This window comes from Poecile atricapillus, chromosome 1 (assembly GCF_030490865.1).
Source record: "Poecile atricapillus isolate bPoeAtr1 chromosome 1, bPoeAtr1.hap1, whole genome shotgun sequence".
NCBI lineage: Eukaryota > Metazoa > Chordata > Aves > Passeriformes > Paridae > Poecile > Poecile atricapillus.
The window spans coordinates 145,297,425-145,315,102 of record NC_081249.1 but is presented as its reverse complement, the minus strand read 5'-3'; the positions used below and the strand labels follow the sequence as shown (position 1 = coordinate 145,315,102).

General features: G+C 39.0%; 1 protein-coding gene across 2 annotated transcripts in view; it reads left to right on the top strand.

Annotated features, from left to right (window-relative positions):
• The first annotated feature begins 275 nt into the window (after positions 1–275).
• Positions 276–17,678, top strand: part of TTBK2 (tau tubulin kinase 2) — an 82,643-nt gene continuing 65,240 nt past the window's right edge. For both annotated transcript variants that reach the window (XM_058855410.1, XM_058855401.1), the window contains exon 1: positions 276–404. The gene's annotated coding sequence lies outside the window, so the exon portion shown is untranslated. The remainder of the gene's footprint in view (positions 405–17,678) is intronic.

Sequence of the window (17,678 nt, the reverse complement as noted above, 5' to 3'; positions counted from 1 at the left end):
GTGGGCGGTGCCCCGGGGGACAGCGGGTTCGGTGGCGCCGCGGCCGAGGAAGGGCGAGCGCGGGGGCGGCGGCGCGGGCGAGCGCGGCCGGGCTCCGGCCGGCACTGCCGCAGGGATGGCGGCGGCCGCGGCGAGGGGCTCAGCCTCCGTAGGGAGCGCTGCGAACCACCCCGTGACCCTCTGAGCGCCCTCCGCCTGCGCGCTGCCGTTACCCCTCCCCGCGGGCCGGCCCGGCTCTGCAGTCGCCATAGAGACCGCGCCGCACGCCATGGGGCGGAGGCTGGGCCGGGGGGCGCCGCTGTAGCCCCCGCCCCGCGCCGCGCACAGCATCCCCTGTGGGGCCGGGGGCGCCGCCGAGACTCGCCGCGCCGCCCCGAGGAGCCGCCGCCTCGGCCCCGTTCCAGGTGAGGATTCGCGGTGCTGCGGCGCGGCCGCCGCCGTTACCCCGCGCCCCGTCCCCGCGGGCGCTCCGGCCGCCTCGGCGGGGCGCGGCCCGCGGGCTCCGGCGGCCGCCGGCCCGGCCCCAGCGGCTGCTGCGTGGGAGCCGCGTCGCGGTTTCTGTCCCCGCGGGAGAGGGAGTTCGCTGGGCGCGGGAGCTCCGGGGGCCACGGCCCGGCCCGGGAAGCGCTTATTCCAGTGGGGCAGGACGGGGCGATCCCCTCCGTGGAGTTCAGGTTGGCAGGTCTGGCGGGCTCCAGCAGCAGTCAGCGCTGCCCCGGCCTCTACGGAGAACTCAGATTTATAGGCACGAGGGTTTTTTGGTTTTTTTTTTTAATTTTTTTTTTTTTTGTCCCTCCCACTTACTGCAAGAAGGCAAATGGTACAGAAATTTACGTGTTCTGACGGCGGAAGATCTCTGTTTTAAAATAGCTGCGTCTGTATTTGCAGCTCTGGGTTGTGGCATGCGTGTGACGGCTGCTGTGTGGGCACGGCTGGATGGGAAGCGGGCTGTCTGTCGCCTGGCGCTCTAAGTGCTGGAGCCATTAGCGGCACTTGCATCGATCCGTGCATACAGATATGCCTGGCTAGGCCGCGGGTGCGCGCACCACGGCGCTCGGGGGAACACACAAACTGCGTGTGGAGCGGCGTTAAAAATACGTTATTTCAAGTACTTTTAGCTTTTCAAAGAGGAAGTGGGAAAGCACCTTGTTCCCAAGCCTACAGATGATCTCTGGAGCTGCAGCGGCATCCTTAGGCTTCTGTTGTCACTCTAGAGCAAAAGCAATGAGAGGACAAAGCTCGCTACGAGGTTTGTAACCTCTGGGGTGAGCCAGAGCAGTTGGGAACAACTGCTAGTGTAAGTGGGGGTGGGAGTGCAAATAATTATAATATTGATGTATTATCGTGGGGGTGGAGGGAGATGGACACAAAGAAATGACCCCGGCGTATACCACAGCCTTTTGAGAACGTTCTACCGTGCTTATAATCAAGCTGGAAAGGGCTACAGAAAATGAGTTATAAAATAGTCTGTAGTGGCTTTTCTTAGTTAACCGTGTGCACAACCAGTGTAATTTCAGCTTAAATATTCTGAATTAGTAAACTATATTGCAGGAATGTTGAGAGCTTTAAAATGAATCATACTCTATTTATTTAAGTATCTTAGCCTTAAAGTGTGTGGTTAGTTTCTGTGTTGTGGTTCTGGAAAAAATGAGTAGGTTTTTAAAACGCATTCTATGTAGTTAGTGCTATGCCTCTGTTGAACACATGCTACCTATGCTTGTAGATATGTTAGTTCATTTTAGCTGGGAAAACAAAAGGTTAGGACTTATTTTGCTGCTCTTGTTTGAATTTTGGTAATGTTTTTTCAAGTCTTAATCGTATGAATTCATGATACAAAAATACCCAGCATTTTTATTTTGTGTTTATGTTGTCCTGAATACTTTCTTGATGATGATTCATTTGCTTTACAGAATGAATTATGTTTAACAAAGTAGTAGAACTTTCTTAACTTGCTAAACCAGAGGTATTCTTGTTAACATTTGTTCGGCCTGTCAAATTAGATATAGGAAAGTTTGACTGCAATAGTATGAGTAGTCATTTGTCAAAAGTTGTTTTGAAAACAGTGCATCAAGATACAGTTTAAAAAATGTAAAGATGGAAGCAATTTACCCTAAAAAATACTTTGTTCTTCTATAATATATTCCTGATGTACCATTATTTACTTGAAGCTCAGCATCTTTTTAAACTTCCTGTTTGAGAAGGATGAGGTTAGAATAAGAACAAATTGAGCGACTGGAATATCGTGATGTCGCTTATGTTTAGTGTAGTCACTGTACTGCTGCTGCATCCTGCAGGCTCTGATGCTTCTGACATCACAAATTCCAGAGAGGCTTTTCTCAGTGTGGCTGATTATATCAAAAAGATTTTTGAGTATGACAGAAGAGAGATATGAGCGGGGTTTTACTTGTTCTAAACTGGCTTCTAAACCATCAGTTTCTACCAGTGCTAGATCTATATGTACAGAAGGTTAAGCATTTGTTTAGTGTGTGAAGTTGCAGTGTGTGGTATATTAATATACTACTGTGTTTTCTGTTTGGCTTGTTTATCTAGTGGGAATGAATTGGTACTTTACAAAGGAGATTGACAGTTTCTGTGTATTCCCGTGTCTTGCCTTGTCTGTTTCTTTTTCTCTGGGGAAGCACTACACAAAGCCTTTGTGTTAGGCTGGAGGGGAGGAGAAACAGCTGCCTTTTCAGTGCAGGACACCAGGATTCATCGTGGTCTCACAGGGATGCACAGTTGTGGCACATGGCACATGGACCAGCCACTGTCCTTCCTCCCTCGTTCTGTGAAAAAACTCTCAGCTCAAGAAACCTGAGCTTCCTTTGACTGATCTCTCTGAGCAGTGTGTTGTGCCGTAGATCTAGCAGATCAGTCTGAAGGGCCAATTGTTAATGTATTGATGGGCAAGAATTAAAACATACAAAATTGCCAAAATACAAGGTTTATCTTAAGGAATTCAAGAGCTACAGGTCATGTGTGTTTAAAATTTTCTTGTTATGAGCTTGACTACTTGTTCAGGATGAGAGTGAAAGAAACTTTTTCAAATCTTTTACTTGGCTTTTTTTTTTTCCTTCTGTTTAAGAGTATAGTATCTAGGGTACTTAAGTGGGAATTAAACATGTAAATTTTTGAAGTGGAAATTAAAACTATTTCAGTTGGATAAGAGATTACAACTAAATGGGACAGTTTCATTTTTCTGCTTGCCACACACAAGTAGAGTGCTTTAATGCTTGTACTGTATTTCTGTCATGCAGTGGCAGAATAAAACTTGACTTCCCTCTTTTTGTTAGAAATATTGGGTACTATCTAATGTGGATTTTAGTAACTATATCTTATATGTGCTTGCATAATAACTTCTTTGAAAATATAATCTAGTCTTTTACTTTTCCTTTACAGCTTCATTTATTTATTAAAATTTTAGAATCACGATATTCCCCTCCCTTTGCTTCAGTGCTAGGTGTTTAGTAGTGTGCTTTTGAGGGAATCTAGTAACTGGGATTTTTCTTTTTAAGCTGCTTATGAAATTGAGATGCCATTCTTAGCTGTTTAAAATTATTGTCTATCATTCTCTGTATGAGCTTATAGGTTACTAGTCTTGAAACCTAAGTAGTAGAAAATTCAAGTAATAAAATCTGGCCTTCTGATGCTTCACCTCTTCATCTGGTTGAGAATTCTTTTCCCATTTTTGAGATGTTGTACAAGTCACAACTTTTGATCAGTTATTTTTCAAAATTATTTTTCAATTAATGGAGCTCAATCTTGGAAAACTTGAAAAGTTTTTTTGGGGAGAAGGGAAAGATTTAACTTGAGAGGAGCAAGGAAAGGAGGACAAATTGAGAAACTGAAGAAGTCTTGAGTGTCTTTAACAAAACTATTTTGTCAAAAATGTAAAAATATTTTCTTTATTATGTTCAGGCATGTTTTTCTGTAGTTCTTGCCCTGTGTGTTTGAGAACTTTTCATCGGAGAATTGCATCACTCGATTGTTATTTCATGCTGTTGCTTTTTGTCTGAAGAGATTAATCAGTTATTGAGAATTTCACTGATGAGGAACTCCATCCGCTAATTCTTCCTTTTGGAGAAATGTGTGTATGTAGCTTAGCCTTGCATTTCAGTGCAAGTAGTAGTTGGAAGGGTTGAAGGCCTCTTTCATGGATGAAGTTTGCCAGATTACTGATGGTATTGATAAAGAGAGTAAATTTCTTTTAAAGTACAAAGCTGTCTGATGTGTAAAGAAAGAGTAAAATACGCTGAACCTGCTTTGGGAGCTTGCAGAGGATGTCAAGTCTGTGTAATATGTAGCCATATTTTTCTATCCTGGTGTTGCAAAGGGATCAGTTACTTGTTGCAGGTACAGGTTACTACTGTGGAGCTCAAATGTGGAAAAGCATAAAGAATAAGGTTTTGTGTCATCCCGGTGTGTTTATATAGACATAATTTTATTAAGTTTTTTGTACACTTCTCCCATAACTGAAGTTATAGCAAATAAAAATTTGTTCCACTAGACTCATCCACAGTCGGGAGAAATCTTGCCTTTCAGAGCTTGTGTCTTTTTAGTACTTGGGAATTGTCTTCAGTCAACAGCTGCTTATTGATTCTGAGAGGGGTTCATTCTGCTCTCTGTCACTTCCCAGATAATTCTCAGATAGTATTCGTTGCTTCTGTCATGCTCTGTCTCAGGGTACTAACGTTTTAGTGAGGGTTTTAACAAAACTTACTTGATAGAATGTTGTTCAACATAGTAAGAATTAGATTGCTTGGTTACGTGGTGTATCAGCAGGATGTGTCTTGTAGCTGTCAACTTTGCTTGTTGCCATAGTAATGCTTCAAATGCCACTCGTGGCAAGCAGTGTGACTTCTGAGCATATGAAGTATGACTCTAGCTTTGCAGTGTTGAAGAATTAAAAAAAAAGGAGGCAGTGATCCGTAAATAGAATATACTTTTCAGCATCAAACTGGTGACTTTTTAGAATGTATTTGTATTCTTGAGTTATACGCTGCCTTGAAATAATTATTTTCTTGTCTTTCAATTTATAAGCATTTGAGCTTAATAGATCTAGAATGGACATTATCAACTGATAGAAAATGTATCAGAGAAAGAATTACTGTGTTCTTCCTTGAGTTTGATTGAATTGAATGCCCCGTTCATATGTGATGCTTTGATTTTCTATCTGCAGTAGTCTATAAATAAAATCAAAGTATAATTCCCTAAGTCAAGTGAGCCTAGAACAAGCTGTCATGTTGTAGTCTGAGAGCTGAAGGAGAGGAATTGACTGGATCACTGTTATTTTTCTTTGTGACATTCTGTGCTTTTTCATTAAAATCTAGAGATTGTGATAATCATGATGGTTTTGGGTGAAATTACAGTTTTGAGCAAGGCAGTGTATCCAGTGAGGAAACCTGTTGAATAATTCTTCTAGTTAGAGAAAAATCTTGAAAGAGTCACGGGATAGATTCATATAGAGAGGACTGAGTGGTCTTGTGGGAGCAACATACTAGCTAACTCAGTCAGGTCTTGTCTTGATCAGCCAAGAGCTAAAGAACTGATGCTGAAGCTGAGGAGCAAACTGTGACCCTCCCATAGTAAAGGAGATGTGTGCAGGAAAGAATTTCTGTTATTGACTGGTGATAGTTGTTATTTATTTATGGATGTACATTTTTCACATGTTAGCTCCTGCAGATGAAATTGCACATTATTGTTAAATCAGTCTAACAGTTGGCTGCTGTTTTTAAGTGGAAAATTATGTTCTCTGCCTGAGCCTTTTCTAGTCCCCATTGATCTCTGAGCTACACAGAGTCAACTCACTAACATGGCAGGGAATGATTGTAAAAAGGGAGTTGTTTGTATTTTTTTTTGGCTGATACGTGTTTGTAACTCCTGCTAGGTCATGCTGTTATATGCAGCTTCACCCTGAATGCATAGCTGAGATAGTCATAACCAGATCCTTTCATTTACTGTAGCCTGTGTGCTCAGCTGACAGGTTTTCCTGGCTATTGTCAATTCAGGGAGGACACAAGAGAAAGAGGAACATTTTACATGAAAAGCTGCTTTGAGGTGATGGTGCACTTTCTTCTCTATTAATTTGAAGGAAATTTGGCAGGATGCTAATTTCAGGCTGGACATTCCTTCCTGTTGTTCTGATATATTTCATTAATTTTGAGCCTAGGATACTTCAGTCATGTGGCAGTGCTTCTGTATCTTTCCTTGATCAGTCAATTTTCCCTTTGTAATCAGGGAGCAGCTGTACTTTGTCTGGCTTGTTGGAACTGGCAGTTAATACTTCAATTCTATTGAGAGGCCCTGTACCAACATGTAAAGGCTCACTGAAATATTTCTTTTTCCTGGAGTAAAGGTTTGGACAGAATTGATTTATGGTCTGAATCAGGGCTGTGGCTGACATATGAGTAGTCATGCAGTAGATGTTGCTCATATTTGGTGCTGACATTTTATAAAGTGCTTTTATACTCCTTGCTCTGAAACATGTAAAAGCTGAATTTTGGTCTTAATAACTAAGAATGTAGTTATTACTACTCTTAACTGTATTATTTCTATTCTAGCTTCTGATATTACTAAAAAAAAACCTCCAACTGTACACAGATTTCACTCATATAATTGAATATTTCCTGTTTCTCAGTAGAAATCTCATAACCCTGCTTGCCATACGGTTGTGTCCACATTATGCTCTTACAGAGTAAAAATTAATTGTTCAAATAATAATTTCAAAATGCAGAAGTATCTTACCACAGTTTAAAACTGAATATGTTCCAAGCAAATGTAATGACTGTTGGTGTCATTTTTTAAAGAAAAAAAGAAAAGGAAAATACTTACAACTTGTGTCAATAGAATTGTATTTCGTTTATGTAAATTCAAGAACTTAGAGGATGCTGTCAATGTAGGGTTATTACACTCTGCCATTATGGTGTCATGTGTAACTGTTTCCATATCTACAAAATTACATCTCCTCTCAGTCAATCCGACGTAAACCTTCTATTTTTTTAACAAATTATTTGTATAGATCAAGTGTTAAAACATTCAAAATATACAAATATGGCAGGTTATAGGTCAACAATACAATCAGGATTATTTTTGTAGCCCAGGCTTTAATTTGGAGTGATTTGGAATTGAATATTTTTATTTACATACAGCCAGTATTTCCTAAAACATGTAAAACTGTTATGCAATGCCTTTTATTATTTAAGTAAGGGATAAAATGAAAGCCTGTAAAGGTTTCTGAGAAACATTGCTCTTTTGTTTTTGGAAATAATTGTACATTTGTTTGGAAGAGAGTTAAAATCTGATCCTGCACTGTTCACTTTTCTGATGTGTAGGAAATTCTTATAATTTTTGAGAGTCTCTTGACCCCCATGTTTGTAATACATAAACTTAGTGATTTTCATGCCTCATCATTCTGCCATGTTTTGTTTTTTCAACTAATCCCTGGAATGTTTTTTCTGAACTTAAGACAGTCCCAGCAAACTAAATATGCCTAGAATAACTGTATTTTAATAATGAAATATGCTTGTATAATTAATTTTCAAAGACAAAAGCCTCATCACTTATCTCTGACTGTGTGAATTGTGATAATTGAGGCTAACTTTGTGTAAAACCAGCTTCCTATTACTTCTCTGAATTATGTGTGCCAGCAGTAGTTGAGTGAGAGCATATAGTGTCGGAAGTCATTGTGTTGTCTTTTAAGAATTGTCAGTAATGAGGAATCCATTGAAAGAGTTAATCAATTATTCTATGAGAATATCTTCATTAATGAAAATGAAAGATATTGGAGATATTTGTATGTGTTTAAGGAATCTAAAGATTCAACCTTTTACTTGTATGATTTGCATGTCAGAATGAAGATCTATTGCAATTTTCTTGACTAAAGCAATTTTGATTAGATAATCTGAAGGAACCAAGTTTCGTAATTTTGAACACCAGAACTGGATATGATATCCTAGCAGCAATCCTACCATGAGCAGATAGAGAGGTATTATGATCTCTCTTAGTATTTATTTTTCTATTAATCCATAGTTGTCATAACTTTAATACTCCAGCAGATGCATATATCAGAAGTAACTGATTGCTGCATCGTGTTAGGTGACGTTTCCATTTATTCTTTGGTCCTTGATGGATATTGTCTTCTTTTTTCTAAGTTGGCACGTGTGTAGTTTGATTTCTGTCTGTGTAACCTGTTGATGCCATTTGTCCTTTATCAGTTTGTGATGTCAGTATCAATTACAAACTTCATAATTTTTTCCTGAGTAAAAAAGTTTCAGTATTAAGTAAGAAATTGGTTCCTATGGGAGTAATTAGAGGATACTTGTTCAGTTACCTTATATTTTGGGACCTATTATTTAATGTATGACCTATTGATTTTCTGGCAGAAAGAGACTCTACTGTGTGATATAAACTTAGATGTCTTACAGAAGCATTAAGTGCCATAATAAATATTATTCCTATAGGCCAAACTTGTAATGCCATAGTAAAAAGTTGATAGGAAGGGGAACTTAATTGAATGGCTGTAGTTATAGTGTCTTGCTTTAGCTCTTTATTAGTCAAGTCCCCTTATTTGTCTGGAATTGATGTTAAGCCGATGGCCCATAGTTACCAAAGTAGTTTCATTTATCCTTTCCAAACTTTAGCATCAGTTATCTTCTGGCATATTCTGTGCTTCAGAAACCTTTAAATCAGAGATCTCCTTGAAAATTCCTATTAAAATACAAGCTATTCAAATGTGTTCCTCTAAACCTGTGTGATCTAGTAGCATGTCACTGACATTGGTGGCGGACTGGAAGGCGCAGCGCGGCTCCGGGCTCCGTGCCGGCCCGGCCCCGCTCGCTGTCCGGCCGGAGCTGGCCAGGGTGCTGAGCCACCCTGCCTGCCGTGCCCGTGCTTCCAGAGCCACCCTGTCTGCCGTGCCCGTGCTTCCAGAGCCACCCTGCCTGCCGTGCCCGTGCTTCCAGAGCCACCCTGCTGCCGTGCCCGTGCTTCCAGAGCCACCCTGCCTGCCGTGCCCGTGCTTCCAGAGCCACCCTTCCTGCCGTGCCCGTGCTTCCAGAGCCACCCTGCCTGCCGTGCCCGTGCTTCCAGAGCCACCCTGTCTGCCGTGCCCGTGCTTCCAGAGCCACCCTGCCGTGCCCGTGCTTCCAGAGCCACCCTGCCTGCCGTGCCCGTGCTTCCAGAGCCACCCTTCCTGCCGTGCCCGTGCTTCCAGAGCCACCCTGCCTGCCGTGCCCGTGCTTCCAGAGCCACCCTGCCTGCCGTGCCCGTGCTTCCAGAGCCACCCTGCTGCCGTGCCCGTGCTTCCAGAGCCACCCTGCCGTGCCCGTGCTTCCAGAGCCGCCCTGCCGTGCCCGTGCTTCCAGAGCCACCCGGGTAGCCGGCACGCACCTCAGTGCTTCGCTACTAAAACAGGGATGCCAGGACAGGAGCGTCTCGTTTTCTCGTATCAATGTATCCTGGGACTTGCACAGATAACCTGTATGCCTTTGCTGCTTATACCAGAAAAAAACCCAAAACTCTGCTGTGAAAGTTTTCCCTGAGCCACAGATTCTGGCTTTTTAACATCTTCAGCCATGCTAAACTCGTCATCATGACCAGATTCTTTGCTGTCCAAATTATACCAAATGCACCTATGCCATCCACAAGCAAGGGATATGAACCTTTGTCAATGCACTCCTATAAGTGATCACTGTGCATTACGGTGAATTTTCAGAGAGTGTATAAAAGGAAAAAAAACATTATTCTACCTGTAGCTTAACAATTTTCACCAAGCACCTCAAGAGAATCCTATAAAACACCTCCAAAAATGAATCTGGAAAGTAGAACTTAACATCTATAAACAACTTCTAGCTTATTGCAGGTATTAGTTTCATTTTTTTCCTTTATGACCCACAAATTCCTGTGGCCTGTCTTCTCGTCCACACCACTTGGTTTGTTTTTTTTTCTTTTTAATATTGTAAAGATGATCCGTGATAGCACTGGTTTAAATTATTATTATTATTAAACATACCCCTTTCCCATTACTTTAATAATTCACTTTTAAAAATATCATAGCCATTTGGTGTTAGGCCATATTCATTTGGATCTATATGTATCTACATTGCCAAATTTGCTGCCATTTTTTGTAAGTTATGGTTGAAGACATGAATCTCATTGATACAATGACAAAGTTCTGTATTTCTGTAAAAAAATATATGTAGTGTACATAGAATAGATATGTAAATAATGTAAACATGTATCATATATGTGTATATCATAAAAACACATATACATGTATTATATAGATAGATATGTATTAAAAAGTGTGTTGTGTCATATTCTTTAAGAAAGTATGTTGGCATAGCAGTATTATAAAGAATACTATATTTCTGATTTTCTGAACTAATTTTTGCTTTGATGCAGTTAAGCCTGAGAATCTTGAACAGAGCAGAAGCTCTCTGATGGCCACTTCAGCAATTAGGAGGAAGGAGTAACAAAAAACATGAGAGAAGTATGAAAGTGTTTGACCGTATAGCATCTTCCTCCTTCTCCCCTTTTCCCATTTAATTCCTTTTCCTCAGGCTCTTTCTGGTGAAAGGTTTGAATGCCCTTATGCTGTGCAGCCTGCATGGCTCTCAGGCAAGAGCTGGGATTTCTTGACATGGCTGCTATTCTCTGTAGCGTGAAGACAAAAGGCTAGGGCAGAGTTTTGGAACTGAAATGTAAGGGAACCTGAAAGAGGCAGCTGTAGATGTATTAAAGGCAAAAATAGAGGCTTAGTTTGTTTATTTATTTAGGCTTCATGTGTGTGAATTGTATGTTATAATCTAAACATGGTGATGGGAAGTAATTTCTATGATTTGTGTTTTTTTAAATCCTTGGCATGTTTTAATAAACTTGCTTAATTTCATATTCATCACCATATGCATGGCAATTTTAGTTCACATGCACATGAAGAAGAAATCTCTAGCTGGTTGAATGAACAATTTTAATATTTTGAGCGTATAACTATTGCTCTATCCATGAGAGCTTTTTTTCACTTAGAAGTAAATGTAAGCCTCTCAGATACTTTTTTTTTTTTAATATATTTTCAGTGTTAAAATTATTACTGAACAATTGTTAGGGGTTATTGAAATCTTATTTACTTGCTGCCAGACTGAAGCAAAGCTATTGGATGTAAGCAAATTAAAAACACTTTCTGCAATTCAATACTGCAGCCATCAACACTTACATAAAACTTCTGAAAAAGCACATGAAACTTGAATCTCTTCTCTTGTTCCCATCACCAGCTACCAGCTCAACAAAATTTCCAGGAACAGATTGTCCTTTTGTCAGCCTTGACAACTGATAGTGACCAACAAATGGATTAAAAAGCATTCTTTTTCCCTGTTATTTTCTTCATGCTGTAGGGTCTTGTGATTTTAAATATTTAATGATGCGGTAAAAGCCTAATCCCCTTGGGGGGAAGGAAGTTCTATGTCACTAAAAGTGTGTGATCACTTCTCTAGCAAACAATGTAGAAATCTTTGTAGAATTCTTTGTTGTACGCAAGTAGTGCCATATCATAAATAAGTGTATATGTGCTGAATGAAATTAGGACAAAAAAAGCCTTAATCCAGAACAAATAAAGCTTCCATGGAACAGGATGTAGTCAGATTTGCCTCTAATGTGTTTTCTATGGGAAAGATAGAAAATATTAGAATTAAGGTTTATATTCAGAGATTCCTTATGAAGTTATGTTGAGGAATATCCAACTAAAACTACTTAGAAAAGTGAAAAGAATGTTAAGAGATGGGAATATTGTATCAAGTGGCAACAAAATTATGGGAATTCTTTCCTTTTTTTCATCAGTTTTACGTAGCAACTTACATGTGGGAAGATTCATAAGTCTTTTCTTTTACAGCAGTTGTTTATAGCTGCTCGTAAGAGATTGACATTTATTTTTTCTTGTAAATTAAACAAAGCATTGAGAGTTCCATGTTATTGAAGTAAAAAAGCAAATACAAATATCACGTTTGTTGTGGGTTTTTATACCTGTGTTCCTCTTGATGCTCAGACATTTAGCAGTCTAAAATTTCTGTCCTGTTACCTATATAAAAATTGCTGTCATATGTTTTGCAGGTGCCAGAGGTAAGAAAGAGTTTTTCCATTAAAGTTTTCTTTCTATTCAAATTGTAACATTGCTGCATCTGACTGTCAGTGATTTAAAATGTATTCTGTGAATTTTCATTGTCAAAAATCTGACCGTGGATGTCTGCACCAACTTTATTAAGATGGAGATAGTCTTGAAGTTAGGAAATGTGTCTTAATATATTGGTTTTCTGCATTCAAGATATCAAATTGTTTGAGTATAAAGATTAGAGGCATTTCCAAGTATTTTCTGAAGTTAGGTACAGGGAAGAAAATCTATATGGAAACACTGAGACAGCACTAAAACCAACACAAAGTGAAAGGGACAACATTTGTAAAATAGAAGTTGAAGCAATAGAACAAATGGTGTTTGGAGTTCCTGAGTGTTTATCACATATATTTCTTTCAAAATAGCTTCACATAAGTGCCAGAAAATAAGAGTTTACTTGAACTGGTTTGCTTTATGATGCCATTCCTACAACAGCTAGCTAGTCAACAGGTTAAGGGTGGTAGCTTCTTTCAACTAACTGACAGAAAATTATGCAAAAGATTTTTAGTTGCATCTCATCAGTTCAAACAATTTCAATTTATGTTGTTACAGGGAGCATAATTTCTCTGTCCTCTCTCCATCTTCCCAAACATAATGTATGAATGTAAAATTCTGGAGTAAAGATCTTTATTCAACTGTGGTCATACGTGGATGCCTAAGGAAAAGTACAAAACCATAGATAATATAAATTATTCTTCCCTCTAGTTGATTTCCATTTTTTAGTAAGGGACTTCTTGCACTAAATATACTTAATATGTATTTTCAGTAACTCACAGTAGTTTTCTTTTTTATGTAGTTGACTGTTGTTCACTTGAAGCATTGTAAACTTTTAGTTTCATAGTATCCTTTGGCAAGAAGTTGCACAAATTAATTTGCTCTGAGTCTGGCTCCTGCTGACCTATTTTGATTTTTTTTTTTTTTTGGTTCCTTTATTAAATGACATCATAAATAGCTGATTCCTAGCCAACCTCTGTATGTCCCTAATGATTTTGTAGACCTGTCAAGTACCCCTCTCTACTTCCCATCATCCCTTGAAAAAAACTGTAAGTCATTACTTCATATGGAAACTAGTCAGTATCCCTGATTATCTTGTTCTATTTAATTTTTTTTTGAGATAGGAAGGGCTAGAATTGTATATAATACTCAAGGCATTTGTGAACCGTTGATATATACATGATCTTTGGGTTGTCTGCTTTGTCTGAATTTCTAAGATTTGATTTTTTTTTTTGACTGCTATTTGACATTGAGTTGCCATGTTTTCTTACTGTGTAGCATCATAATAAGATCTTATTCTTGGTTGCTAATATTTTCTCATGTATTTAATGAACTGTTAGGATATATTAATATGTTTCTTAATAACAGTTATTGTTTTTACATATATATATGTATATATATATACATAATTTTATATGTACACACTTAGAACCTCATTTACTATTTTATCTCCTGGTCATACAATACCATGAAGTCACCCAGCAGTTCCTCTCAATTGTCCCTTGAATATTTTGGATTGGAACTGTAAAGATCATCTAGATTCAACCCCTGCCATGGTTGTTCATGCCAGCTTGTTCAAGGCCCCATCCAGTCTGGCTCCTCCTTTTGAGGGAGCATTGTGTTTAGATACCCAAGGAATCCATTCCAAATTTGTAAGCAGAGCTGTTAATGATCCAGATGGAAGATGATGAGTCAGGTTTTCTATATGTGAACACTTTGTGCAAAAATATTTTTTTAATGGAATCTGAGTGAAAATATTGATCTTAATAAATGATAGCTCATCAGCCTAAAAAGGGTAGCTCTCTGTGCTGTATTGTATATTTACAGATGATCTGGACAAGATGCAAATTCTGAAATGACATCGTTTGGTGATACAAGGTTATTAAAATTAGCAAATATGAAGATGGAAGAACTGTAGAAAGACCTTGATACTCTGAGGTAATGATGAGTGAAAATTATCATAAAGTGGTTCATATAGGATAAATTATTTTGAAATTTACAGCAATGAGCTTACTTCTTTTGAATGTGGTCTTGCAGGTTCTGTTTGCCTTCCTGTACAAGGGTTAATGAACCTCAAATGTAACTAGCAACAGACAAATTGGAAACAAAGATGTGCTTCCCACAGCATGGAATTAGGTTACAATTTGCTTTATGAGTGTTATGGGTGGTAAAGTTTTCATGGTTCAGAAAAGTTCTGATGAGCTTGGAGACAAAAAAATCTTAAATATCATCTTTGGCTCTGTGTTTTGTGTCCCAGCTTGCTATATCCTGAGAAAATATTCTGGCAAGGGTGATCCTATGCTTTCCGTCTTCTTGTATTTCTCCCTAGACATCAGCTGCTGGCAATAGTCAGGGACAGAAGATTTGACTAGGTGGATCTTTGGTCGAATGCAGCCTGTCTCCTCTTCTGATTAGCTGTCTATGCTATCTGCTTTTCTACTGTGTAACCTAATTTTTTTCTGCTGTAAATTAAGTTGATATTTTTGGATTTGTCCCAACTTCAAATATCTTTGCCAAATTTCCATTTTGGTTCTTTAATACCTGTCTTCCATTTTGAAGGACCTTGAATTACGAGCTCAAGTTTCAGTCACTGTATCTTGAAAGCACCTTCAGCTGCTATAAAAAAAGTGCATACTCTGACCAAGCCACATTGTTGATTGGAGCTCCTGTACCTTTGTAGATTCCAGCACCCATATTTTTTAGGGACAAACTGGTTAGGCAGTCTTAGATGTGATATACCCATCTCCTTTGTTCTTGTGTACTGTATTTGTAGATCTGATGTTGCTGAGCCCATGTGATCATTGTGGAATATTTTGTGAACAGGAGAGACTTCCTGGCACTGTACAGAACCTCTCTCCACAGCCATGCCAAACTGAAAATAAAGTATCAACTTGTGCCGCTCTACTGGCAGTATGTCATATGTTTATTCACCTGCCTTAGTGCCACCTTCTTTCATCAGAGCCAGGCACCAAGCCATTTCCCACCTCTCCTGTCATTTGGTAGTGCATAAGGACCCACTTCTGTGGCTGTGTCCCACCCTCTGGTGCTAGGGGTGTTGACAGCAGTGGTGAATTGGTCTTGGCATGAGTGTCGCTGTAGTTTTTCATCTTCTCTTTGTGCCTGACTTTTTTATCTTTCTTGATCTGCTGCTGAAAAGTACAATCCTCCTTGAACAACTGAGGTGTCTCCTGCATAAACTAATGTGATGGTGTGTCTTTTCTCCTTAACTCTTTCAGGGGTCGCTGTGCTGTGTGGCAGGATGGGTGTACGTTCCCCTCATTGAGGAGGCCTGCCAGACGTAGGTAGATGTCCTGCACTATGCGGACTTGCTCATGTTCCATCTTCCCGTCAGCTAGGCTCTTTTGGAGTCGCCCTGCTTGGTGTAGTAGTTGCTGTCCTCGTTTCACACATTATCAAAAAGAAGAGCTTTATTTAAGAGCTTTATTTAAGGAGATAGAATACCTATATATTCACAGCTAGTGCCCTCTCTTTATCACAATACTGCAGCAGATTTAGTTACGTGCCCTAAAGATAGGGATGCTAAGAGATCAGACATTACAGACTGAAAAAAGATCTTTTCCTCTGTTCCTTTTCCTGTTATGCTTAGCAAGCTGTCAGGCCTCACTCAGCATGTTTTTGTGATGTGCTTTATCCACTGATACATCAAGAGAATTCTCAGGTTTTGTTAGTGAGGTCCAGGTCACTTTATGGCTGGTTCTGCAGCCTGAGCACAATGCTGTGATACAGTCGTGTGGCTGCCAGCTGGGCTGCTTATGTGCCACTGGCAGCCCTGTTGATCACTTGAATGCTGTCAGTGTAGATAACGTTTTGCTATTCACATGCTATCCCTCTGAACATCTCATCAAAGTTTTCCTGCCAATTCTCTTGTATTTAAAAAAAGTTAAGTCTTCTCATTTATAATTAGAGTTTTCCCTGAACTTTACTTCTTTGGATTAAGCATTTAACTGCATATATGCCCTGGCATCATTCTCGCACGGTCCCTAGCAGCAGCTCCTCTCCCCCATAAATGGCTGTGTATCTACTCTGAAAAGTTTCATAGGCTTTGGAAGAAGTTCTTCAGAGAAGTGTATTGCTTGCCTTCTTGTCTCCTTTAGTTGTGTGTTCTATGCATGTGCAGGGCATTTATGTTTTTCCTTGCTGAGAAAATGGTTTTATGAAATAATAGATAGTGCTAGTTGAAAGGTCAATAGTTTGGAGCATCTTAAAAGATCAATTTATGTTATTCTTTGGAATATAAATGGTGAGCTATTAATATTCTGAGTTTATCCTAAGAGGGTAACTTAACTATTCCAACATTTTAAAAAACTGGAAGCAAAGATTTTAATTTTGCTGATCAAACTACTTACAGTCTGAATTTATATTATAGCACTGAGCCACTGTTTAAAATATTTTAATTGTTTGACTTGAAGTTGTCTTTGTTCAAAACCACGCTTCACTATCACTTTCCTACATTGAAAGTTTTCCTAGGATCTTGAAAAATTATTATTGTAAAACCTTGTATAGTTAAGGTAATTGCAGAACTGACTTTCTATTTTCAAGTTTCTTTGAAGAAGACTTGATAAGTAAAACAAATTTTTATAGCAAAAATTCATGGTTCTAGTTCCATTTAGGTTTGTTGTCAATAGCATAACAGTCTTAGTGAATATAAGAAACAGAAATACAGCTTTTTTTTTTGAAACAAGTGACACTTTTAGGGTTTAAAAATTAATTTCTGAGTAATTAATAAGATTTCACAATCCTCTTTTTGATTTGGAACTCACTTGGAGTTGTGGAAAAGAAATTGAGAATTAATTTCACTTCCCCAAGGGTTAGGTTTCCACATTAGTATTAAAGGCTCTGCACATGAGGTTGAAGTTAAACAGCTGGTTTCAGTTGAAAGCAACAAAGTTGTCCAGCCTTTCCCTGTTCCCTACAACTAGCTTCCATTATTTCTCTTTTTTATGCGTAAACCTTTGTGGTCTAGAGGGGCAGATCAAATTAGGAAAATAACTCATGCATCTGAAAAATACCTTGGTAAAAATGTCATGGATTAAATAGAGTTTTTGATATAAGACTCATTCTAATTCTCCCCTGACCAAAATTTTCTGGTTTTCTGTAGGTAATAAATTACATTCTGTTTCTCTGATAGGCATCACAACCCTATAATCGCTCCCTGTCATGCCCATACAGATGCTTTCTCTAGGGCAAGATATAGAGTACCCTTTATCTCAGTTGGTCTGATCAAGAAACACTGAAGTTTACTTCAATGCAAATGCTTTGAAGTCCTATTTAATTTTCAAATTATAAATTCTATTTAGGACTTGAAGAGGGTTTTGTGTACCTAAAGCTTGTATGGTTTTGCTACATTAATTGGTTTAGTGAAAGATAATACACTCCTTTAATAAACTTTGCCTTACTTGGGTTTTCGTAATACTTTGGTACTGAATTCCCTTGGAAAGTGAAAACAGTGTGGTAGCCTGAAATATATATATTTTTAAAATAAAAATTGAAACTAAATGTTATATTT